A 25,656-nucleotide genomic window follows, 5' to 3' on the forward strand; every position below is an offset into this window, starting at 1 on the left:
TATGAATAAGATTAGTTCATCGTTCCCTTTTCGGTAATTATTTAATAATTTATTAATCAAATAATATTTTCTGTAAACGAAACTGCTAAAACCTTTCGTATAAAAAACGTGGCACTTAATCTTCGAAAAGACGTTTATTTTCAATATTTATTATTTATCAAATACAGACAACCTTTTCCCAGGATTTCAAATTCTTAATTGAATTGTACTTATTATACTTAAATTTAAACGTTTTATTCTCAATGCAATTAAAGTTGTCCCAGTAATTGTACCTCCGATCCCTTTCGCCGTACCAAAGGACTGAGAGCACTTAACGTTGAGACCTCATCCCTCTAGAGTTGATTGACCCCAGCGAGCCTTCGTTTGATAAAAACGCCGGGAGGCCGTGCCATGTGCTCGTATTTTCAGTCTCTCTGAAGAAAAGCGCCAGTCGGCAACGAGCCGTCGTCGAGGCCACACGCGTCCCGCGAGCCTCTCAAAGCTCAGCGCCGCGTAAATAACTTCGATACATAACACGAGACTATTGCGACTCCACTTTCCTATCTTCATAATAAAATATTAAGTGTTTTAAATATTATTGCAAATATTGTGTCATCGTAAAATCTAGTGAAAATAACTTTAAAAATCCTAAAAATCATCTTAAAACTTTTTGTGTTTTTAAGGGAGTAAGTTCAGACATTAATTCTTCGCACCCAATCATCTTTGAAATACGGACTTGGAATTAATCGTAGTGATAAAGACTACTCTCATCTGTGTGCGATGAAATGTAAATTGTAATGTGAGGACATAATAATGAATGTTTTGTTGATATAATAAGAAAACAATCGCATGTAGTGGTGATTCAATTTTATGCTTTGACTGGCGGTTTCCTGCGACGTTGAACGGAAGTCTACGAAGACCAAGTCAGTTAGAAATAGCTGGTTCATCAACAGAACGGTAACTAAAGTTTGTTTTTAACCGAACATGTTTGTTGTGGCAACAATTTCCATTATGAATGTACGTGTATGAACCATTTTACTTACACTCGTTTTGTTATGAATCAAAACAGAAATGAACGTTCAGCGCGTGTATGGTGTTGCCATTTGATTATTGAAACCTATTTCGGCGTTGCATCGTTACGTCACGGAACTCGGCTTAATTGAACATGGGACGTCGCTACGGACGAATATTAATTGAAATTCCTTTAGCGAACGGATTCGGAATTCGATTAGATAAAATATTTTGTCACATTTTATGACATCAATGAAATGGTAGTGAGCCGTGCTTATTCGTTGAATATTTAGAGATAATTCTGACGACGTGATCAGGTTTGCTATTACAAGTGGCTTACGAAACAATGGTTACGTAGTAAAGCGCTCTACTATAAAGCTCAATGTATGTCCTATATGGAATCTCCTTCCCGTAACAAAATAATGTCGTATGTCGTAAAATATTTATTCATTAGTATACTGTAACCACTCCATATAGTCAAAGGTTTCATTAAAATTCTTTCAGTATTTTATAGACTTATGACAAGAATAATGTGTTATGGCATTAAAGATACCGTTTTTGGAGGTTATAAAATACTCGTAACAGATTGTGTGTATAGAGAGTAGCCATATTTCTTTATTGATGTTTTAATCATGATCATTATCAGTGTTATGGTTGTGCCCGCTTCGTTTCGAACAGAAGTCTATTTATAGTAGTCATTACTTTTTAGGGCAGAGTCTCATCCCGTCCCATTGTAAGATGGGATCTCGTCAGAATTATTCCGTTGTACCGATGTTAAGATTTGTATCGCTTCTCTTAGCTTTTGTTTCTGGTATTCGAACTTTCTCACGTTAATCAAAATTCGTAATAACTCAGTGAGATAAAGAAAATTCAATTGTTTGTTGTATTTGTGTATTTTGTTTCTGTTTGTCAATGTAGTTTTTGGTACGTGTTTGTGTTATTTATTTCTCTTTTAAAATTACGTAAATGTCAAACAGTGAATGAAATATTATTTGTTTCTAAAGGAGTGGAAGGCCGTCGTTTCCGCCACCGCCGCCGCAGTCGCCACTGCTACCGCCGCCGCGGTCTCCGCCGGCCGTAATGCCGCCAGGGAGGAGGTCGTGATGGATTGTCAGTAATGACTCCATTCCGCCTCCTCCAGGCGAATATCAACCACTGCGCCGCCGCTCAGGACCTTCTACTCCAGAGCATGGCGCAGTGGTCAATAAATGTCGCTGTGGTCTCCGAGCCGTATTTCGTCCCGCCCAGGGATCACTGGGTTGCGGACTTGGACGGCTCGGTGACCATCATCTCGTCAGCCGCCGCCGGTACCCCGACTCTCGAGAGCGTTCAGAGAGGCCGGGGTTGTGTCGCAGCACGGTTCGGAGAGATCGCTGTGGTGGGCGTGTATTTCTCTCCGAACCGAACTCTCGTCGAGTTCCACAACTCCCTGAGGGAGTTGGTTGACGTCGTCGTCGGGTTCCGTTCCCTCCCCGTGCTTGTCCTCGGGGACTTCAATGCCAAGAACTTGGCTTGGGGTTCCCGGTTGACCGACGTTCGGGGTAGGATGGTGGAAGACTGGGCTCTGGAGACAGGCCTAGTCGTCCTGAACCGGGGTTCTGTCCCCACGTGTGTGCGGATGCAGGGTGAGTCGGTGGTGGATATCTCGTTCGCCAGCCCCGCTCTGTCACCGCGTGTTGTTGACTGGCGCGTTATGGAGGAGGTGGAGACATTTTCTGATCACCGGTATATCCGGTTCAACGTCTCCGCCGAGTCCGCGGACCCGCCAGTCAGACAGGCCCCATGTGGCCCGCGTTGGGCGCTAAGACAGCTGGACCGGGAGCTTTTCCTGGAAGCCGCAATCGTGCAGGCCTGGGTGATACCACCAGACAGGCCTGCCGACGTCGATGAGGAAGCAAGATGGCTCCAGGACGCCATGTCCAAAATATGTGACGTGGCGATGCCCCGGGTCCGGCCAGGTCAGCGCAAGCGCCAGGTGTACTGGTGGTCGCAAGAGTTAGCTGCTATGCGCAGTGCTTGCGTTGCTGCGCGACGCCGGTACACCAGGCACCGCAGGCTCCGTATCCGTCCTTCAGATGCGGAGGTCAGAGAGGCGGAGTTGTACGAGGGGTACAAGGCGGCAAAGGCCGCCCTCAAAGCGGAAATTTGGCGGGCTAAGGAGGAAGCCCGCCGAGAGATGCTGGAGACTCTGAACAGAGATCCATGGGGGCGCCCCTACCGGATGGTGCGTGATAAGCTCCGCACCTGGGCTCCCCCGCTCACTCAGAGTCTCCGGCCAGAAGTTGTGGAGGAGGTAATTGGCGCCTTGTTCCCCCAACTTCGGAGGGGTTTCACCCCTCCATCCATGACTCCGCCCCCTGCGGTGCCCAATGCGGGCCACAGCGACGACGACGACGACATCGTTCCGGAGGTGACCGAGGCAGAACTGAGAGCGGCGGTGCGCCGGATGGGCGCCAAGAACACCGCCCCAGGACCCGATGGCCTACATGGCAAGGCGTGGGTCCTGGCCTCGGAGGCTCTCGGGCCTCGATTAATAGGTCTCTACAGCGCATGCTTGGAGAGGGGCCAGTTCCCGCTTCAGTGGAAGACGGGAAAACTGGTCCTCGTGAAGAAGCCGGGGCGCCCTGCGGACTCTCCGTCCGCGTACCGGCCCATTGTGCTGCTCGACGAGGTGGGAAAAGTCTTCGAAAGGATAATTTCGAACCGCCTCGTCGCGCACCTGTCTGGACTTGGGCCGGACCTCGCGGACCTACCGTAGAGGGCGCTCCACGGTGGACGCCATCATGCGCGTAAGAGACCTCACGACGGGGAATGCAGTGTCCAGGGGTAAGGTCGTCGTGGCGGTGTCTCTGGACATCGCCAACGCTTTCAACTCACTACCCTGGAGCTGCATACTGGAGGCACTCCGGTACCACCGGGTGCCTACCTATCTCCGTCGTGTTATCGAGGCCTACCTGATGGATAGGTTTGTCACCTACCCCGGTCACCAAGGTGAGTGGAACCGGCGAGAGATGTCGCGCGGTGTTCCACAGGGTTCGGTTTTGGGGCCGCTCCTGTGGAACATTGGTTACGACTGGGTGCTGCGCACCGACCTCCCGAACGGCGTCAGCGTAGTCTGTTACGCCGACGACACGCTGGTGCTAGCGCACGGGAGGTCGCACCAGGCGGCGGCCAACTTAATGGCGAGAGCGGTTGCGACAGTTGTTGATAGGATCCGGCAATTGGGACTCGAGGTGGCGCTCCACAAGTCCGAGGCCATGTGTTTTCATGGCCGCGGGAACGCGCCACCTCCGGATGGGTCCCAAATAACGGCAGGAGGGGTTACCATCGGCGTCGAGACGACGATGAAGTACCTAGGACTCGTCCTCGACAGTCGATGGAACTTCGTGGAGCATTTCCGACGTTTGGCTCCTAAGTTGGAACGGACGGGGGCTGCACTTAAGCGGCTCCTGCCCAACCTCGGGGGCCAAATGCCTCCTGCCGGAGGTTGTACGCGGGGATCGTGCGGTCCATGGCCCTCTACGGAGCCCCTGTGTGGGCGCCGACCCTGATGCGGCGACCAGCTCGGGCGCTGCTCACGTCGCAGAGGGTCATGGCCATCCGGGTGATCCGCGGATATCGCACGATCTCCGGAGAGGCGGCTAACCTCCTTGCCGGACTCCCGCCGTGGGATTTGGAGGCGAAGGTGCTCGCGCGCGTCTTTAGTTTGCGCGCCGACGCGCGTCGCCGGGGCGAAACTCCACTGCCGCGCCAGATTAGTGCGTGGCGGGATGAGCTCCGGCGCGATCTCATGGCGGAATGGCAACAGCGACTGTCGCAACCGAGGGCTGGGCTCGCTGTCATTGCAGCGGTAAGTCCCCTCTTTGAGGAGTGGCTAGAGAGGCGCCACGGCGTCCTCACCTACCGCCTGACGCAGGTGCTTACCGGACATGGAAGCTTCGGTAGGTTCCTGTTTCTGATTGGGCGGGAGGAAACGCCCGGGTGTCATCACTGCGAAGACCGCCCGGAGGACACGGTGGAACATACGCTTGCGGTTGCCCTGCGTGGGCTGAGCACTCAGGGATGTGGTCGGCGACGGCGCCCTCTCGCGTCCGGCACTACAAGCCATGGTGCGTAGCGAGGGGGACTGGGATGCCGTCTCCTCCTTCTGCGAAGCAGTCATGCTAGCTAAGGAGGAGGCGGGGCGCGTGAGAGAACGAACCTCTCACGCCCCAGCCGTCGCGAGAGACACTCCGGGCGTCGGGGATCACGCGACGATCTCCGACCACCGTAAGTCGGGTCTGCGGACGGCGAGCAAGGGTAGCTCGCCGCCCGACCAGAACCAGACCCGTGCGTGCGGCGCGTCGCGTTCTGCGCGCGCCTCAAAGAGCCATCAGACCACCACAGATGGGGCCCAGTAGGGCTGATGCCTAATCCGGAGCTGCGGACTACCTAGCGGGTTTACCGGGGCCCCGGCTCGACGGGCAGGAGTAGGAACGGGGTGGTTTTTAGTCAGTAAGAGTCTGACACTCCCTCTCGCCTCGCCCAAGGCGGGAGAAGTCATTGGATGATTTTCCACCCTTGGAAGGAGGTTATGAGCCTTTGCCCTGCAGTGGGACAACCACGGCTAAAAATAAAATAAAAGAAGGTTTCGTCGTCAATTTAGAAGTAGTTCGCCACTAATCGTAATGTATTTGAAAATATTATCTAATTTCAAAACAATTGTGTGATAAAGGCCTTTTATTAATTCATTATCATTAATAACTATTTTATTATCCTATTAATGTTTATGTTCACACATCGTAACACGTTTTTATTTTATAAGTGTCTATTATATAAAAAATCTTGAACTTCGTTCCTTTAGTTTTTCTACAGCTGTAAATATAATAAAAACCGCTAACACAAAGACCTTGATATTCTTGCAAAAACATCACATTCCGCGAATGATTTCTCAATATTGTATAATTATTATTGTCTGACTGTTAGACGTAAGCCATGCATGTCTGTTAAATTGTTTAAACAAATATGGAACTCGATCATCGTGTTGGTACAGTCATTTGCGTAGCATGATCTGTGTCACGCCTACAAATTAGAATGTTCGTGTTTTGGACGGAAGACGTGAAGTCAGGATACTAAGTATTAACTTTATTCATTATTTTGGAGGCCCGGCTACAATGTGATTATTGGATGCTAATATAATCTAAGGCATCTAACTGTTATACCCATAGTCAATAAATGATTACTTAAACTATTCTTTAGTAACGATTTTGTTGCGAAAACAATTACTAATGACTGGATTAAGTAATCATTAAATGACTCTGAGTACGGTGGTAAGTTATCTGTTTTAACCTTGAGGCATATTTTGCAATTTACAAAAACATAAAGACGGTAATACTAATAATTTGTCAAGAACTTGTGTTTACTGAAATTATAGTTATTTAACTTAATTTTATGTGAAGAGTAAAAGAATAAAATTTTACAGATTTTATTGAAAATGCTCAGTTTGTCAATAAATAACACATAAGTTTAGTATGATTACATAAGTTTAGTTTCTAACGAGTCGAAACTAAATATGATCGTGAAAACTTATTCGTCTTCAACTCGATCGAGTTTGGATCTCTCCGAAATCATTGTTAACTAAGTTTGTCGCTAGATTTCTTGTAGTTTATATTTCTTATATGTTTGTAGTTTGCAAAACATCTTCGTTCAAACTATTAAATGTTGAATCAAGATGTTTCTATAGAATAGAGTCAGGAAAAACTTTACGAAAATCCATGCTTCACTAATAATACAATAAATTTTTAGTTCTGCATTCTGAAAATACATCTACAAGCGAAATGAACGCTAAAAAATGTTGTATTGTTAGTGTAAGATGTTTCACTTCTTGAGTCATTATTTTACCACAACACAAAAAAATAATGTTGAAAAAATCTGACATAAAATAGGATTTCCCAAACATTTTCTTCGTCCATTTATTATTAAAATAAGGAAACTGTTAAATAAGGGTCAGAGTTTGGAACCTTTTTAATTTTGAATATGCTTCTGAAACATCCTGTGTATTAAAAATGAAGATCCACCTGTTACTGGGAACTTGTTGTTGTAAAATTAAAAAGACGATTTGAAAGGATTTTACGACGAAATGTGGTTGTCTTTATAATTTTATTTTGTAGAAATAAGAAATATAATAATAGGTTTTAACAATTCTGGGAAACTATTATTTTTACTTTCAACCTGATGATTTTTAAATTAAAAAGCAAAATATTATTTTACTGTAACGAAAAATATGTTGTTTATAATTGTCGGTAGGTAATTGATATTTTATGCCTGTTTCACAATCTTTACGCCAGGAAAATATTTTATTTTATGTTTTATCAATTGGTTTCATTATTTCAAGCCTTATAATTATTTCGATAATTAAGTATTGCATTCAGATTCAGATGCTTTTATGTTAAAATAATAGTACGAATATTCTCCATGTTTATACAGGTTTTTGAACAGAATAATTATAATTATAGAATGCTATAAGTCCCAACTGAGTTTTGATTTAGAAATGCGCTGTTTCTCAAACCGGACGTTAGCCGCGGTGTTTTATAAACATTAGTTCGTAATTTATTACAAGTATCAAATGTTAAAGGAAAACACGGTACCCGGTAATGCGTGTGCAATGAAACATAATTCGTGTTATGCTCTATTTACGAATATTATAGCGATCCAGATCGTAATGTCGATTAGGAAAAATGATTTGATCTCAGTTTTGTAGTCATTTTTTATTAAGATAATAAGTAATTATGAGTTGTTGTAAATGAATGTAGGACATAACACACATATCGAGTACCGTTCCAAACCAGCAAATAACTTGTCATTTAAATTTGTACTTTAAATCGTATGTCGTATGATATATATTTTCATAACGTCGTCGTGGCCAGCGCACAGTCTTCTTTCAGCGTGCGGACTGCTAGCTGTAAGCGCGTGGGCCAAGTACTTGCTGCTGGTTGACAGCGAGCCGCCCACTAGGCGCAAGTGAAATATCGTAAGCGCACCGTAAGCACGCTGGCAACTATCGGTAGCCACAATTCGAAACCACGCCGTGCCGGAGTCGAGCAGGAGCTATGCTTGTTATGTGTTATATGACGCGTCGTGCACAGTCGGCCTAGTAGAGTAGTTAAGGTTACGACTAAGAATACATAATGCACAATTACATCTCACATACTTCCATAACGTAACTAGCAAAACCAATAAATCCAAACAAAATCAATAAACAACAACAAATTGCTTAAATATTCTATGCCAAACTTCCATAGAAGTCCAACTAAATATGATCAGCTAACGATTGGTCCCGAAGGAATCCTCGAAGTAAATCCCTAACCACGTTTACTAGTACTTATACTAACGAGGATGCCCTAAGGTCACGGGTTTGTTTGAACTGGACATGTTCTGTGCCTCGTTTAGACTACTGCCCAAGTTTACTTAGTGTAGGAAAACATTTCACTGGAAATAGTAAAGGAAACGTTTGAGTGCAAGTGTGACGTAGGTACGGTGGCGTGTAGTTTTTCTTTTAGGTTGAATAAAAGTTACAGCACGTTTTGTTTTGTTTTTCGATGTTTGTCTTGTTTTATGCTTCGTTTAGACCACTGGCCAAGTTTACATAGTGAATGGAAACTTTTGTGTGGAAGTGTAATGATTGATTTTCTTTTTTTGTCAAACAAAACTTACTCAACCTTTTTTGCTCTAAACTTCTGCTGTCTTTTGAGAGAGGAAAATCATCCAATGACTTTTACGGCTTCTGCCTTGGGTGAGGCAAGAGGTCCTACCGGCTCCATCTAAGGTGGTCTGATGGCTCTTTGAGGTCTGGGTCTGGTTCTGGTCGGGCGGCGAGCTACTCTTGCTTGCCGTCCGCAAACCCGCACTTATTGTCTTTGCGCGATCTCCGACGCTCAGAGTGTCCCTCGCGATGGCTGAGCTAAAAGGGAACATTACATTACATTATGCAAGTAAAGTAGGTATTTCGAAAAAATAGAAGCCTGAAAGTAATGTAAAGTTATAAACAACCTAACCTACTTAACATTTTGTTTTACAATACATTGCTATTTCTAGCCGCCTCTTATTCAAGATTCATTTAGTTTGTCAGGGTGCTATTAAAACAACCCCAACCGTTCAAGGCCCACTCTTTCTAAGCAATTGAAACTTTTCCTGTGGAGTTTATATTTAGCTTTAACCTCTTTTCCATGATTAATTAACATAGGTTGTATTTATAAACTCTATTCTAAGTAGGGACGCTTTTAATTTGTTTTTTCGGTAAACGGTCCATGAACGGTGAAACTCCCTGTGGGTTATCTTTCTAATTAATTTGCGCGTGTGTGAGTAGGTGTTTATGAATCGTTTTTCATTCATATTCAATTTCCATGTTTATAAACAGATACGAATAGAATAATTACTGCCTCGTTCATCTAGTGGTTGCAAGAGCGAGCGGGTTTCGAGTTCGATTCCCGGGTCGGGCAAAGTGGCATTGCCAGGTCTTCAGCATCACGATACTTCATAGTATTATAAGTATAAAACAGAACCTCAACGTATATTACATACTTCACAATACCTAATTATGCAACAGAACCAGAAGATAGGTACAGCCTGTTTACGCAAAGCAGAACCTTAGTTCCAAAAGTGTCTTTTAAACAAGGGACCCTCAAAATAATTCTAATTAATTTGCCAACAGTATTTAGCTAACTTTGGTTAATTGTTGTGGTTAATAATGGAGACCGTTATGCAGATTAGCGACCGTATTACGGGTCCCTAAGGGTCAAATTAAAAGTACTGCCTGTGTGAACGGATTTATGAATATGGACGAAGTAAAAGGTTATTCGTATCCAATGGGGATTTGCAGATCCCATATCCTGGTGTTGTTTTTTCTTCAAAAGTAAAAGCTCAATTTTACAATTTATGCTATAGATTAAATGTACATCTTACATCTCTATAATATAAAAAAAAAACTGCGGACTGCGTAGCGGGTTACCGCAGCGGGGCTCCGGTTCGAAAAGCAAGAGTAGGGAATGAGGTGGTTTTTAGTCAGTAAGAGTCTGTCACTCTCTCTCGCCTCGCCTAAGGAGAGAGAAGTCATTGATTGTATTACCCCCTTAAAAAAGTGGAATTCTCGTGAACAGCAAAACCGATTTCGCTTTTTTTTGTTATTGTAAGAAAGATGTTTTTATGTAAAGAAAAAAAAACAAACGGGCGGAAAAAAAGGTCTTAGGAGAAGAAATATGTAGCCACACATGTAAGTACTGTACCCATAATGAAAAGTAAATTAAAATACAAAATGTCACACCTTTTAAACTATCAATTTGTCCGTCCTTAGGAACAAAGCAAAACTCCAATTCCAAGCTAAACTTACTTCACCAGGCGGCGGCCAACTTAATGGCGAGAGCGGTTGCGACAGTAGTTGAAAGGATCCGGCAATTGGGACTCGAGGTGGCGCTCCCCAAGTCCGAGGCCATGTGCTTTCATGGCCGCGGGAACGCGCCACCTCCGGGTGGGTCCCAAATAACAAGGAGGAGTTTCCATCGGCGTCGAGACGACGATGAAGTATCTAGGACTCGTCCTCGACAGTCGATGGAACTTCGTGGAGCATTTCCGACGTTTGGCTCCTAAGTTGGAACGGACGGGGGCCGCGCTTAAGCGGCTCCTGCCCAACCTCGGGGGGCCAAATGCCTCCTGCCGGAGGTTGTACGCGGGGATCGTGCGGTCCATGGCCCTCTACGGCGCCCCTGTGTGGGCGCCGAACCTGATGCGGCGGCCAGCTCGGGCGCTGCTCACGTCTCAGAGGGTCATGGCCATTCGGGTGATCCGCGGATATCGCACGATCTCCGGAGAGGCGGCTAACCTCCTTGCCGGACTACCGCCATGGGATTTGGAGGCGAAGGTGCTCGCGCGCGTCTTCAGTTTGCGCGCCGACGCGCGTCGCCGGGGCGAAACTCCACTGCCGCGCCAGATAAGTGCGTGGCGGGACGAGCTCCGGCGCGATCTCATGGCGGAATGGCAGCAACGACTGTCGCAACCGAGGGCTGGGCTCGCTGTCATTGCAGCGGTAAGTCCCCTCTTTGAGGATGAGAGGCGCCACGGCGTCCTCACCTACCGCCTGACGCTCTTACCGGACATGGGAGTTTCGGTAGGTTCCTGTTTCTGATTGGGCGGGAGGAAACGCCCGGGTGTCATCACTGCGAGGACCGCCCGGAGGACACGGTGGAGCATACGGTCGTGGAATGCCCTGCATGGGCTGAGCACCGCCGTGTCCTCAGGGATGTGGTCGGCGAATGACCTCTCGCGTCCGGCATTGGTACAAGCCATGGTGCGGAGCGAGGGGGAATGGGATGCCGTCTCCTCCTTCTGCGAAGCAGTCATGCTAGCTAAGGAGGAGGCGGGGCGCGTGAGAGAACAATCCTCCTCGACGCCCCAGCCGTCGCGAGAGACACTCCGGGCGTCGGGGATCGCGAGACGATCTCCGGCCACCGTAAGTGCGGGCCTGCGGACGGCGAGCAAGGGTAGCTCACCGCCCGAACAGAACCAGACCAGTGCGTGCGGCGCGTCGCGTTCTGCGCGCGCCTCAAAGAGCCATCAGACCACCACAGATGGGGCCCAGTAGGGCTGATGCCTGATCCGGAGCTGCGGACTACCTAGCGGGTTTACCGGGGCTCCTCGAAAAGCAGGATTAGGAACGGGGTGGTTTTTAGTCAGTAAGAGTCTGACACTCCCTCTCGCCTCGCCCAAGGTGGGAGAAGTCATTGGATGATTTTCCCCCCTGAAAAAAAAAAAAAAAAAAAAAAAGCTAAACTTACTTAAAATCCACAACATCGACGCCGACGACACGAGCAAAGAACGGTACAAAAAATCCACTTGAAAGAAAAATATAAAATGGTAGCAGAAGTAATTATTTATTCATTAACGTTTAAGATTAAATCTGTCAATACCAGTGGCAGTTTACTTTGTAAAAGGACCACCAAGGAGGTTTAAATACCAACGTGCGGTGTGGCACCACAAGAATGTTTAAAGATTAAAAAACTCGGTAAACCATTAAATGGACTTTAATATAAACATTGTATAAAATATCTGTTATACATATACAGGGTGTCCCTGAAGTCGACGTCCAACAGGCACCAGATGATCGGCAAGGTTCCAAATGTTATCAGAAAAATATAAAAAAAATTCTAAGTCCTACAGTTTTTAAATTACAGTGACTTATGTGTTATCCACAAAAAAGTACACCCTGTGCCAGTCTTTTGACTCTTGTTGCTGCAAATCTTTATTTTTTCGTCTGCAGTCTTCCTTACATTATCCTGAATAGTACTCCAGTAATATGGAATCATAAATTCTTAGCCAACTGCTTTAGATTGGAAAACATTGTTAGTTTTAGAGGAACCAAATACTCTGAATAAAATTTTCACCTTACTTTAAGTGACTGTATTGAATAAATTATGTATGGCGCTAGTAGTGGCAAATTTCACCAAAGTTGGCGCATTTAATAAGGATTATAAAATGGTATAGCACTTTGCAAATTATTTCTTAAATTCGACACAAAAAAAGATTTTTCAACGAAACTCCGTTTCGATGAATTTATTTGAACTTACTAATATTTCTTCTAGTGTACTCAAATCATACGTTATAACCTCGTATGCACTAGACAGCACTTTGCACGCTATTTGTTATCATCATGTTGAAAATCAGCGAGGATCTCTTGTCAAACAATATTGTCTGTTTACCCGTGATTTCGCTTGCAACATTTGTCGGCAATACTATCGCTAGACGAACTGGTGTTGTGCATCTCGAGCCATCGTACTCGGGCTTCAGCATTTTAACTGAGCACTGGCTTTTTTGCGCCGTGTTGATTATTTACTTTTTAAATTATTGTTTGCTTTACCTGCAATTCCTTGTAACGGTGCAAATACTCTTTCTCGACAAACTAAAGAATATTTGATGCTTCATCCCGCATTTGATCACAAGGCATGAACACGTAACTTAATCGGAGGATTCACCCATTTCTTTTTCTTTTTTTTTGTGATGTGGATATGACCAGTAATTGTGCGTAAGGGCTCATGTACACCATACTACTACCGCGTCGATATGCTGCCGCGTCCGTTCCTTTTGATTTTACTACACATTTGATAATGTGTTTGATGCACTATGAACATCATATTGCAATCATTCAATATTATTTAGTGAAACATGATACACAACATCAGTTCCTCTAGTAAGTCTAGTAATATTGCCGACAAAAGCTGCAAGCGAAATCATGAGTAGACAGACAATGTTGTTTGACAAGAGATCCTCGCTGATTTTCAACATGATGATAGCAAATCGCGTGCAAAGTGTTGTCTAGTGCATACGAGGTTGTAACGTATGATTTGAGTACACTAGAAGAAATATTAGTAAGTTCAAATAAATTCATCGAAACGGAGTTTCGTTGAAAAATCTTTTTTTGTGTCGAATTTAAGAAATAATTTGCAAAGTGCTATACCATTTTATAATCCTTATTAAATGTGCCAACTTTGGTGAAATTTGCCACTACAAGCGCCATACATAATTTATTCAGTACATTCACTTAAAGTAAGGTGAAAATTTTATTCAGAGTATTTGGTTCCTCTAAAACTAACAATGTTTTCCAATCTAAAGCAGTTGGCTAAGAATTTATGATTCCATATTACTGGAGTACTATTCAGGATAATGTAAGGAAGACTGCAGACGAAAAAATAAAGATTTGTAGCAACAAGAGTCAAAAGACTGGCACAGGGTGTACTTTTTCGTGGATAACACATAAGTCACTGTAATTTAAAAACTGTAGGACTTAGAATTTTTTTATATTTTTCTGATAACAGTTGGAACCTTGCTGATCATCTAGTGCCCGTTGGACGTCGATTTCAGGGACACCCTGTATAATACACGAACAAGTAGTGTCAGGATTTTCAAGTTATCAGTACCATGAAATAGAAAAAACACATAAAGCATTCACAATTATAAAATGTACAATTAAAAAACACTTTTCCAAGTCAAGTCACAGGTCGATCAATCTATGTATTATAAAGAGCAATCTAAAACAATATGACATTTATATGTATAAAAAATCAATATAATTCTGTCAATGTGCGGTAAATTTAGTAAACAAATGATGCAAAGTCGACACATCGCTTCGAATTGACCTACATTGGAACTATCAATTGCCTGCCTACTCAATCAAATTAACAGTAGATAGATACTTTAATTAAATTAACATTCAGCTCAATAGTTAGTTATACTTAGTTAAAATTATATACATTAAGATTTACGAGTAGGTGGTTGTCACTTGTCATTGTCATTATAGCAAAGTTACTAGGTAATTATTAATGGATTTCTTATATTCAAAATTGTCAACGACACACGACGGTTGAACGTTTGTGGGTATACGTAATTCGACATTGATACGTAATACGTGTCGTGGGTGCGTTTACAAACATACAGTTTCACATACACATGACATCCAGACCCGAAACAATAATTTGTGGATCGCACAAAGAGTTGCTCCGTGCGGGAATCGAACCCGCTACACTTTATGCGGCAGCCGGTCGCCCAGTCACCGCACACTAATTTCGTACTGGCGATCAAGATAACACGCCTACGAATATATCCGCCTTACTTGGCAGATACACCGGCGAACGCTCTAATGGGATAGTTAGACAACTTATTTGAACTTCCATTTTACTAAATCCTACCTAATGCTAAAGTTTGTGAGTTTATGTGTATGTTTGTTACACAATCACGTTAAAACAGCTGAAGGGATAAGGATGAAATTTTATGGTTATTAGATTATGGTCTGGAATAGGCTATTTATTTGTTCCACCGGCTCACGGGCGAAGCCGCTGGCAGAATCTAGTTGTGTATATTTTTACTTTATTTTGTCACATACGTGCCGATAATATTAATAACACGGAACAGTACTACAAATCGCTGCTACGGTTGGCGGATTGATCGATTGTCGTTCAGCTCAATTTTAGTGCCATTCCATTCAATTGAACGAACATGGCCCAATATATTTGATTTACTACCCAACAGTATAGTGTGACAATACCGATCTGTTTGAATCGCTGAAATAAATAAACAATGTGTTTTATTTGGATTTTTGCTTTAATTGATTTTAAATGATGTTCTTGGAACTTTTAAATTGGTTCTGGCTGGATAAATCAATAGCTAGCTCACATTAAATCGCTGTTAAATACAATGTTTGTAATTTGTAATTTTTGATTGTACTTATTACTACTTATTCAAAAATTGACTAACCTTTATATTGCACTGGTAAAAAATATAGTCACTATTAGGTACAAACTACGGTAGTACGGTCAAGTTTAAAAAAAATGTTCGCAGTGGTTCAAAATTCTTTGAAAACAGAACTAGACACTATGCACAAACAAAAATAAAATACTAAAACCTAAATCTCGATTTCAATTTGCAAAGGAATCTACACTACGATGAAAGCAAAATTCGTATCACAAATAAAACTAAAGTCTTTCGACAAATCCCTTTGGAAGGCACGGAGCGCATATCAACAAATGTTACGTAAAATGACGTGAACATTTTATCGAAAGCAGAACTTGACAATGTATTCTAAATCTATGCTATGAGAGTTTGTTTTACAATGTCTGTTTATTGTTGATGTTAGTCTAAGTGACGGATAATTTAAGATATTTTCCTTTAGTGTATGAAAGTATGAGTCAGTTAAGCTAATAGTAACTTAATCAGTTATTGTAAAACAGTTATAATGAAGAAATATTTATTTGCAATGAATAGGCTCTAAATCTACTTGATCGATTTCGCCATTCCTCCAGAAAAGGAAAGAACATTAAACAAAATAGAATACCAAAACACTGAAGTGTTGTGAAAGATTTTATTTCATGTTTCTATTCTATTTTTTCTACACTTTTGTCGATTTCATACACGAGCTATTGTATCCTTGTCTTTTATAGATAGACGAACTTTAAAACAGATACGTACTGAGAGATCAAAGAAATACCCTTTTCTCAAGGCAATATTGCACTCATATGAGTCCCATTTTTCAATTGGTTGCACTTTTGTTGCGATACGAAAATATTTTATGATTTATAAAATTTTTATGATGAAATTTCTTAAAAATGAAGCTTTTTTTCATGTAATTTCTGAAAAGATAGAACACAATATTTTAAGTATAGAAATTAAATGTTATATTAACTTTATACTATAAGTTTTCGCATGTCTACTGAAGGCGAAATGTGTTTAGCTACTTATAATACTGTTACCATCTTTGTTGTACAATGATTCTGCGAATAAAGATTTATTATATTATTACAACATTTCCAACAAAAACTAAATAAGATTATTTCTAAAAGTCATCAAGAATAGTTCCGAAGCCAAAACAACGCCAGACTGATGAAGCGAATCTTCTAAAACTGCACTGCACTAAGTATATTAGTCTGCAAACAGTTTTTGTTAAATTAGGGGTGGCAGTGAGCATCATATAACTATTAAACTTTGTTCAACACTCATTAAATTGTCTGCAAGAAATAGGGTTGTAACGTACGAAGTTATCTCCTAACAAATCGCCTCGTTAATGGGCTGTTTTATCAGATTGAGAAAATCTTTTTACTAAACTCATTTGTTATTAATAGTTTTTGTTGAATCTATTTATTTATGTGGAACTAAGCTAATACATTTCAAAGACTTTGCATACTTTTTAAACACGTTATAATAATTTGTATTGATCGAGGAACACTATTAAGAAATTCATTTTCCTAAACGATAAGAGTGAAAATTGCTTGAATCAAAATAGCCCTCAACTCCTTTAATGTTAGTAATAAAAATAACTCATGAAGCAAGGAATATGAGCGTTGTGAAATGTCAAAACGACTTGAATGGACAACTGAGAAAATTCATAAAGGATATTTAAAAGTCATCTCACTTTGAGTTTTAAATAGAAACTCTTTTAAATACTTTCGAATCATAAAGTACCTATTGGTAAATGAGGACAAGCGTTAAATACTACCCAACTGAATAAGAAAATGTCACTAAGAAATCTATACTAATATTATAAAGCTGAAGAGTTTGTTTGTTTGATTGTTTGTTTGTTTGAACGCGCTAATCTCAGGAACTACTGGTCCGATTTGAGTAATTCTTTTCGTGTTGGATAGCGCATTTATCGAGGAAGATTATAGGCTAAATCATCACGCCACAATTAATAGGAACCGAGCAGTGCGGGTGAAACCGCGCGGAAGCAGCTAGTTAAAAATATAACGAGTTCTAACCTCTGTTGTTTCGTTCTTGGTAGAGCGGTTGTGGTCACATTGAAGCGGCCGTATTTGTATTGCTGGTAGATGTTGCTTTTCTCACGATCTCACGCCATACGCCATCTCTCCCTGTTTGTGATGTGTCTGGTGCAATCTGACACAGGGTTTCCTGTAGCCAATTTCACTTGATCAGTCCAGAGCATAGGTGATCTACCTCGTGATCTGGTTCCCTCTACTTTCCCCTGCACGATCAGCCGTTCCAACCAACTTTTTTTTAATCAAAATTATAATACCTACATTAACAAGTTTTGATGAGACAAATTATTTTACCTATCTAACTAGCAAAAAGGTCCAAAAAAATCTGGAGTTTCTACGTCTAAATTAACAAAACATTTTAATTAGACCTAGAGTTAGCGTTCATATTTATGTTCCCCACTTAATAGCAAAGAAATGAAAGATATACGAGTATTCTTTGCAAAGTTATACCTAATCACAAAGTTTTATTGCTCGTGTAGTATTAACGAATTCAGATCACATAGGATTCGTCGAACACGATACCCATGACCCACTTTCCATCAATTATGTACACGAAAGTTATACAAAGTTCGGTAATTACATTATCTGATGAATAAAATGTTGTATAACACAAAAATCACAAAGTTTATTCTATTCCAACCAATATTGACAGGATTGTAATCAATTTGTTTGAGTGCGGTTAGACCAGAAAACAATATTTTGTACTGAATTGTTTCTTCATTTGGGTTTGGTTCGCATGTTTTTACTGACACATTTTCCCTTTGTACAAAACACTCAGGGGCGTAGCTAGCACAGTATCAGTCGTGTGAATTATACGGGCCCCAGGGCCCTACGGGGGCCCTCAACGTGCGCAGAAACTTGTTAAGATTTTACTTAATTTTAGAAATCACAAATGTCCAAATAATCTATTGCATTTTTCTCGCGTAAACCATGCGTTCAAAAGTAAGCAGTAAGTTAAGAAAAATTAACGTCATCACAAGGTTTTTAGTCAGTAAGTGACTGATACTCTTTCACCTCACCCAACCAAAGGGCAGAAGAAGACATTGGATGATTTTCCCCTCTTAAAAAAGGGCCCTCAAACAAATTCTTATACGGGTCCCCCTGCCAAGACACAGTACGCCACTGTAACAAACTGTGTATTAGTTTTTTGTAACACAATTGTGTCTACAACAGCATAATGAGGACTGATGGTAATGAAAACATTTCCAACAAATTGTTCATCAACATTATTACTGTTACTTTAATTCTACTTTGAGAAGAAAGCACATCGTTTTGGCACGGCGCCAACTCAATTACAGTCTAATTCGAAATTTTACTCAAACATTGTTTCTTTTGCCGTTTTTATGTCAAAATATGCTAAATATATTCGTCATTTTGTTGTAAAATATTGACATACATCTTGTATAATGATAATACTTACGAGATTTGTTTATAAATATGGTTTTAAAATGTGTGTATAAAGTTATTTGGTGTTCTCATTTGACTTTAAGTATCTACTTATACCTACGTAAAGTCGTATTACACTGAAGATCATTCTAAACCATCAGAAAATATATTAAAATTCTCAAGAAAATGACCTAGAATGACGGGTATTTTTAGATTTGTCTCTTCTACGTTCTTTCCAGTACTTCGTATTACTTTTTAAAATTGGAAGTACATTGCCCTCGTTGTGTAGAATTTGTACATTGTCTGATACCTATTGAGTTGCTAGCGTCATATCAATATCCATTCACTCCTCTCCAATAAAATTATTTATCCATGACTTTCTAAAAATTGCATGAAACGAATACCGGGCATGGGTTTCGATTTCCGAGTCTGACAAAGTTCTATTCGGTTTTTCCAAAATTTCTTAGGAGTAACACGGAGTCTAGAGTTGTGCCCAGTAATCCCAGTATATGGCTATAGGCTCACTCCCTATACATGAAAAGTGGGTGTATATTGTACAGTGGCTTTACGTGCCGTAATGTGCACGCCTGACGATTATACGAATACTTAGCCTTTCGATAGTGATATTATCTACTGATGACTGACACCTCATTCACTGAACAAAAAAAAATTCACTATGAGTGTACGAACTCGACTTGTGAAAGGATCTGGATTAATGATTACCTAACAAAGCTATATATAACATTACATAATTGTTATTAAACAGTTTCCTTAGCTAATTATGTTATTTCACTTCACTTTAGCCCTAGTCTTCACGGTCAGAGCGTAGATATAATGAGCTGTTGTGAACCAGTCCTTTTGTAGTCACTGCGTATACGGTTTCAATTTCAATGTAGGTACAGTATACCTGAAGTAACTCGCTTTAGTTTATGCTAAATAGAATCATTTTAATTAATAAAAGACTACGAATAAAGATGTCCAATTTATCTCATTATAATTAGCGCTGAAACTGAAAAAAAGATAATGAAAATTTAATTGAAATGGTTATCATTTCAATTAAAATTAATTGTAATGGATATGATTTCAATTTAATTTAATTTTTCTTGTTGAATATCAAGTCAAACGGTACTGTTTGCTACTTCAGAAAAAAAAAATAGAATTCCGTGGATCAGGATTCCGTGTTTGAAAATCGTTTTTATTTCTACAATGTCTAGACAAACAACATTTGTGTCTAATGCATTTATTCAATTCTATTTTTAAACCGTTATATACAGCATGCATTAAAGAAGACTATTGACATGACTTTCAATCAAAAACTCGTTGCAAATATGAAATAAATAATACTGCTTTGTCATTTATTTATCTACAGCTTTTATTTATGCTCACGTGTCGATTCCCAAATGTTACCATATTTCCTGACAACGTGCAATCTTTTTATACAAGCATCAATTTGACACATATTCACAGGGGTGTAAACAGATTCATTTTTCTCATCTGTATCCGCCATACTCTACACCTTTTCACGCCAAAATCAATAATCGTTACATTGTCAAGGGCAACATCCCTTGGGTAAGATTATGTAACCTCTTTTGTTGGCGTTCCGGTTTTTTTTTTCTAAATAAACCTTTTTTGTTACTCTTATTATTCTGTATTCAAATTTCATTATATGGAGTTTTATAATAACTGACGTCACTTCTCTCTTGATGACATAAATTGTTTTCTTATGTAACGCAACGTCACGCCTTTTATCCCCGAAGGGGTAGGCAGAGGTGCATATTACGGCACGTAATGCCGCTTTACAATGTACACCCACTTATTGCCACAATTCCACAATCCAGACTCCGTGCTACTACTGAGAAATTAAAAAAACAAAACCAGTAATACTTTGCCCGACCCGGGAATCGAACCAAAGACCCCTTGTCCGGCAGTCGCACTTGCGACCACTTGACTAACGAGGCAGTCTTCTCTTATGAATTTTACGAAAGCTCGTAGGTTATTTACAGTTTTATTTCAATGTAGTAAAGTACATAGTTTCCTATGGATATTGATCTGTTAATAAATAACAACACCATCACACTGTAATGGATGTGTCCCATGAGTAAAAACGGTACTTTACATACTAAATCCACCATTGCTCCTTTATTACACCCATAGCGAGTTTTAATGTGCAAAGACCAGTCACCTCACCTAATTAAGAGTCATTAAAATAGTTCGCAAACATGCGTAAATCCATCACTAAAATTAGGTTTGTTTACACACGATGTTTACCTACTGCCAAAAAATTAAGTAGGTACGGAATGTCAATAGGGATGATGACGGGGTATGACAATTAAAAATCTATTTAGTCCGTCAGTTAGGTTATGAAAAAATATTGGACACGTATTTTTTATTTTGTCGTATAAGGTTACTATACTCTAATAAAATGAATCGATGTTTAGGAGTGGGAGCAAATACGTCATTTGTATAAAACCTACCTAGAAGTTACATCACGCGATATTACAAATCAATATACCTTCGAAAGTATTTGTTTTCGTTACAAATATAAAAAATACATGTATAATATTTTAAAATAATCTATTTTAACAATTTTTAAATAATTTAAAATGTTTTAATAATAAACCCTATTCCTTTGTGGTTTCTCCTACACAATCATCTTGCAATACATAACCATTCATAGACTGGTTCTACATGGGTTCTACACATACATAAACAAGCATGAATAGACTCTATCATCATCAAGAATACTCTTCTTTCATCTAACCCCCCCATTAACCTGTTTGGTACAAAAACACCACACCAATAGTTTCCTAACAAACGATAGGAAGTCTATGGGTTTCTTAAAATAGATTCTCGTATCGATGCGGTATGGACTTCCATCATAAAACAAACTAAGTTATGACCGACCACAAATAGCCCATCAGAATAGCTGCGTCCGCTACAGGGTTAAGTGTGTACGCGCATTATATAGCCCTATTAACCTTACGTATAGTTCTAATTATTTACATTATCTAGTTTAGTTTCTTTTTTACTTTTACTAACACGAAGAAACATTACCTAAATATAATGCAAGCGTTGTTCTCTGTGAGGCCGTGGTATGACACCGATCGAGCTGGCCCATTCGTGCCGAAGCATGGCTCTCCCACACTTAGCACTTACATAATTAGATACTAAGAACTTTCAAAACTTAAACACATATTTAATAATTCATACTAAAAAATCAAACTCATAATTTTCTATGCACATTGTCATAACTGATTGTACTTATTAATTAAAATAATAACCGCCGCATTCAGAGTCATGACGTTATGGTTACTCACCTAACCCAGTCCTTATCCTTAGTTCAGTTTTTAAAACAAAATCTTTTATATGGAATACTTAAAGTAATCGTTAAATGTCTCTGAGTGCGACAATAGACTAAACACAGTCCTTAGCAATTGTTTTAGAACAAAATCGTTACAAAAGAATAGTTTAAGTAATCGCTAAATGTCTCTGAGTGAGGCAGTAAGACTTTCATTATACTGGACCTTTTGGAGACACAAATAGCTCCAACAGGTCACCCAAGATAATCTGGGATCAGACGGTATCGGGACAATTGGGAAGAAATGGTCGATTAAATAAATCGCCAATTAATATTCCAATAACTTACGCTTTTGTACGAGGTCTGAATAAAACGATACGATGTTAAATCGAATTATAATGGGGCGAATGAACGGTTAAACTTGATTCATGATCAACCTTACTCTAAAATAAATCCCTTGAGGTGTAAACCTTTCCTTTTGTTTATTAAACATCTGACTAATTAATATGATGACAGTATGTCAATTCCTACATTTTACTAGATGTTATTTGAAGAGGGAAAATTATCCAATGACTTCTTCCGCCTAGGGTGAGGTGAGACGTGAGAGGGAGTGACAGACTCGTACTGACTAAAAACCCCGTTGGAGCCCCGGTAATCCGCGGATAACATCAAATCTTTATTTAATACTCTTTAAAGCATTTTTATTTTTACTGGCTATACTGTACATAACTTTGCTGACACCTTAACGAATAACTAGTCAAATCAATGTGATCTTAATTGTTCATTACTTGTCAAATTTAAAAATAGGAAAATCAGTTTTCGTCTATTACAGCTAGCTATGTATTTGCTATAGTTACGTATACAATTGTATTGTTTCTTTACACTGTAGGCCATCAACCTCGCTGCGACAATGAGTGGGTGGTGCAATAAACTCAAGACTCTTCTCTCTTTGATGGATGGCTTTTCAAGGTCATCTTGTAGACGAATTATGTTTTTCATGATATTTTCTTAGATTTGGTATTGGATTTGTCTTGTATGTGTGACATGCAACCAATTAAATATTGGATTTACCTTTTCTTGGTTTCAGCGTTTCGTTAGTTTATTAACGTTTAACCAACGTCTAAGCTCTTACACGGAAGACCTGACGGGCATCCGAACCTGAAGCAGGATTGGAACGGGGTGGTTTTAAGTCAATAAAAGTCTTGCACTCCCTCTCGCCTCACCAAATGCGAAAGAAGTCATTGGATGATTTTCTCACAAAAAAAGCATAACACTCTATTCACAAGTGGCAATGGCCTTAAACACAAGTGAAGACAGACTATCTACTTGAAGCCACTTAACGCCCTTTGGTAGCTCTCAAAAAGAAAGAGTTAAGTCAACAAACTTTTCTAAAATCTATCAAGGACCACGAAAACTTAAACAAAAGGATTCCATTGAAGCTTAGTCCTGATTCCAGTGAAGATTAATGGCTGGAATTCGTTACAGAATGAAATGCGATACGGAGAATTGGTTTCACCGCAATTAACGAGCAGCCATCCCTCAACGTTTAAATAAAAGCGTAGAACAATCTAAGCAACGGACGATTAAGGATTCTTATATAAAATTAAATTTCTTTTGTTTCGTTTGCGAGAATAGCTGTTTACTGTTTGGTGTAAGAGACCGGTGTAGAAAGGTAGCGAGCTCAAATCGTTGAGACACTTCCTGAAAAGCGTTTCAGAGTTCTTCAAATATTAAAGAGATCTTTGGCTTTCTAATGAGTTCTTACAATTCTATTGGACGAGTTGAATAATGTCATTAGTCTGTAAGTTTAATTAATTTCATACTTATTACTTCTACGATTATTTAAAACGATAAACTTGTTCTCTACATCATTAGTACAAAAACCAAATTGTTACTAAAAATTTATACTTTAGGGAATAAATATGAGTAAGTTAAAAATTACAAAACACAAAATATGAAAATGTCCTAATATCATAATAAAAAATGGCGTGGTCCTTTTGCCCACAATTTAAAGCAAAAGCATCAAAAAATCTTTACGTTGACACTAATTATGTACAGAAAAAAACTTGTTCCATAAAGTACGGAGATATTACTGTGATTCATAAACATTTTTATTACGAGACTTTACTTCAGCTGTTTCATATCTAGTCTATATTTTTTGTCTAGTCTAGTGCTCGTCCCTAATGTCGTATTAGGACGGTGACAGTGTTTGTTACAGTTAAATTACACTCGTAAAGCACTGGTAAAAACAAAACCAGGGGTCAAGTATGTTTTTCGATGCTAATGGTTTCTACTTGTGAACAAAAAGATATAGTATAAGCCACAAACATTATGTGGTCACTGAAACTTTTTTATATTTTTTTGGAATGCTAAATCGTATCTCATTTTTATATATTTATTTATTTTATACTTTATTGCAATAGGCTCACCCCCTGTTACATGGCACTTATAAAACAAATCTTAAAAGTGGGTGTACTTTGTATAGCGACATTACGTGCTGTAAAGTGCATCTCTGCCTACCCCTTCGGGGATAAAAAGGCGTGACGTTGTGTGTGTGTACTTTATTGCACACATACATAAAAAATGATAATTATAGTGATTTGAGTACAATGGGCGGTCTTATCACACACGGCGATTTCTTCCAGACAACCTTTGGTTGGTTTTTTTAGTATACAGAGTGGAAAAAATTCTTAAACAATCTTTTAACTCAATTGTTTTAAAAGTACGTGAAAGAAATAATTCGACCGAATCATTGTTATAAATCTATTGAATGAGCTAGAAAAAGATATATCTTTCTTCGTTTCTACGCCAACTATTACATAATTATTATGAATAAAAACTCAAGTGTCCATCTGTAATATCAATATAATTGCTTTGATTCAGGTCAGGAGGCTAATTTGCATGCTATTTAGATATCCGAACAATCAATTTAAAAATTGTTTGTTGGTAGTCTGACTATTATATAACGGTCAATAAACTAACAATCAGTAACATTAAAATGCACTCAAGATTGAAGTATTTAATAGAATAATAATTGTACAAGAAAACAAGGAACTGAACATCTTAAAATTGTTAACTCAAACTCAAAATCTTTATTTGCATGTTAAGGTATTATACAGGTCTTAATTTAGATATTTTGAGGCCTTTTTTAGGCGTTACAAATTTGAGCGGGCGGCGGCGGGGTTACCGTAAACTTTGTTATTGAAACTGGTTTCGAAATATTGAATGTAACGTCATTACAATCCAGTATAAATAAAACCTTTGAATAAAAAATGTGTAGACCTTTACTTGTCTTCTAAAACACAACAAAGACTTTAAGTTAGATCTTAACGAAAACGCAAACGCACAATTTAGGAGCAGGTTAACAACAAAACGCGTCAAAACATGTCCAATTTGACGCGAATTCTAGACTTAAGACTTAATTCCAGACTTTAGGACCTAAAGACCAACTTTATAATTCTTGGTCCTTTGACATAAGGTTCAAAATTGTCCCTAAGTTTTGCCAATGTTGTCCCAGTTTATCTTTAAAGCAAATCCAGTATTTACGTTTGTACCGCCTTTTTACTGTTGTTAGTTTTATGTGCTATATCGCCTTTACTATTTACTTTCATACTGTTTATTTAGTCTTAAAGTTAGTCTGCTAGTATAAATAGGTAGTACATGGTTAGTGTAATAAAGCAGCGATGTCAAAAGTCA

The 25,656-nt window shown here is 39.7% G+C and overlaps 1 protein-coding gene across 1 annotated transcript in view; it reads left to right on the forward strand.

The window, feature by feature from the left end:
- Positions 1-430: 430 nt before the first annotated feature.
- Positions 431-25,656, forward strand: part of LOC118267410 (G-protein coupled receptor moody-like) — a 125,447-nt gene continuing 100,221 nt past the window's right edge. Inside the window, exon 1 of the mRNA XM_035581382.2 lies at positions 431-936. The gene's annotated coding sequence lies outside the window, so the exon portion shown is untranslated. The remainder of the gene's footprint in view (positions 937-25,656) is intronic.

Source organism: Spodoptera frugiperda, chromosome 6 (assembly GCF_023101765.2).
Source record: "Spodoptera frugiperda isolate SF20-4 chromosome 6, AGI-APGP_CSIRO_Sfru_2.0, whole genome shotgun sequence".
NCBI lineage: Eukaryota > Metazoa > Arthropoda > Insecta > Lepidoptera > Noctuidae > Spodoptera > Spodoptera frugiperda.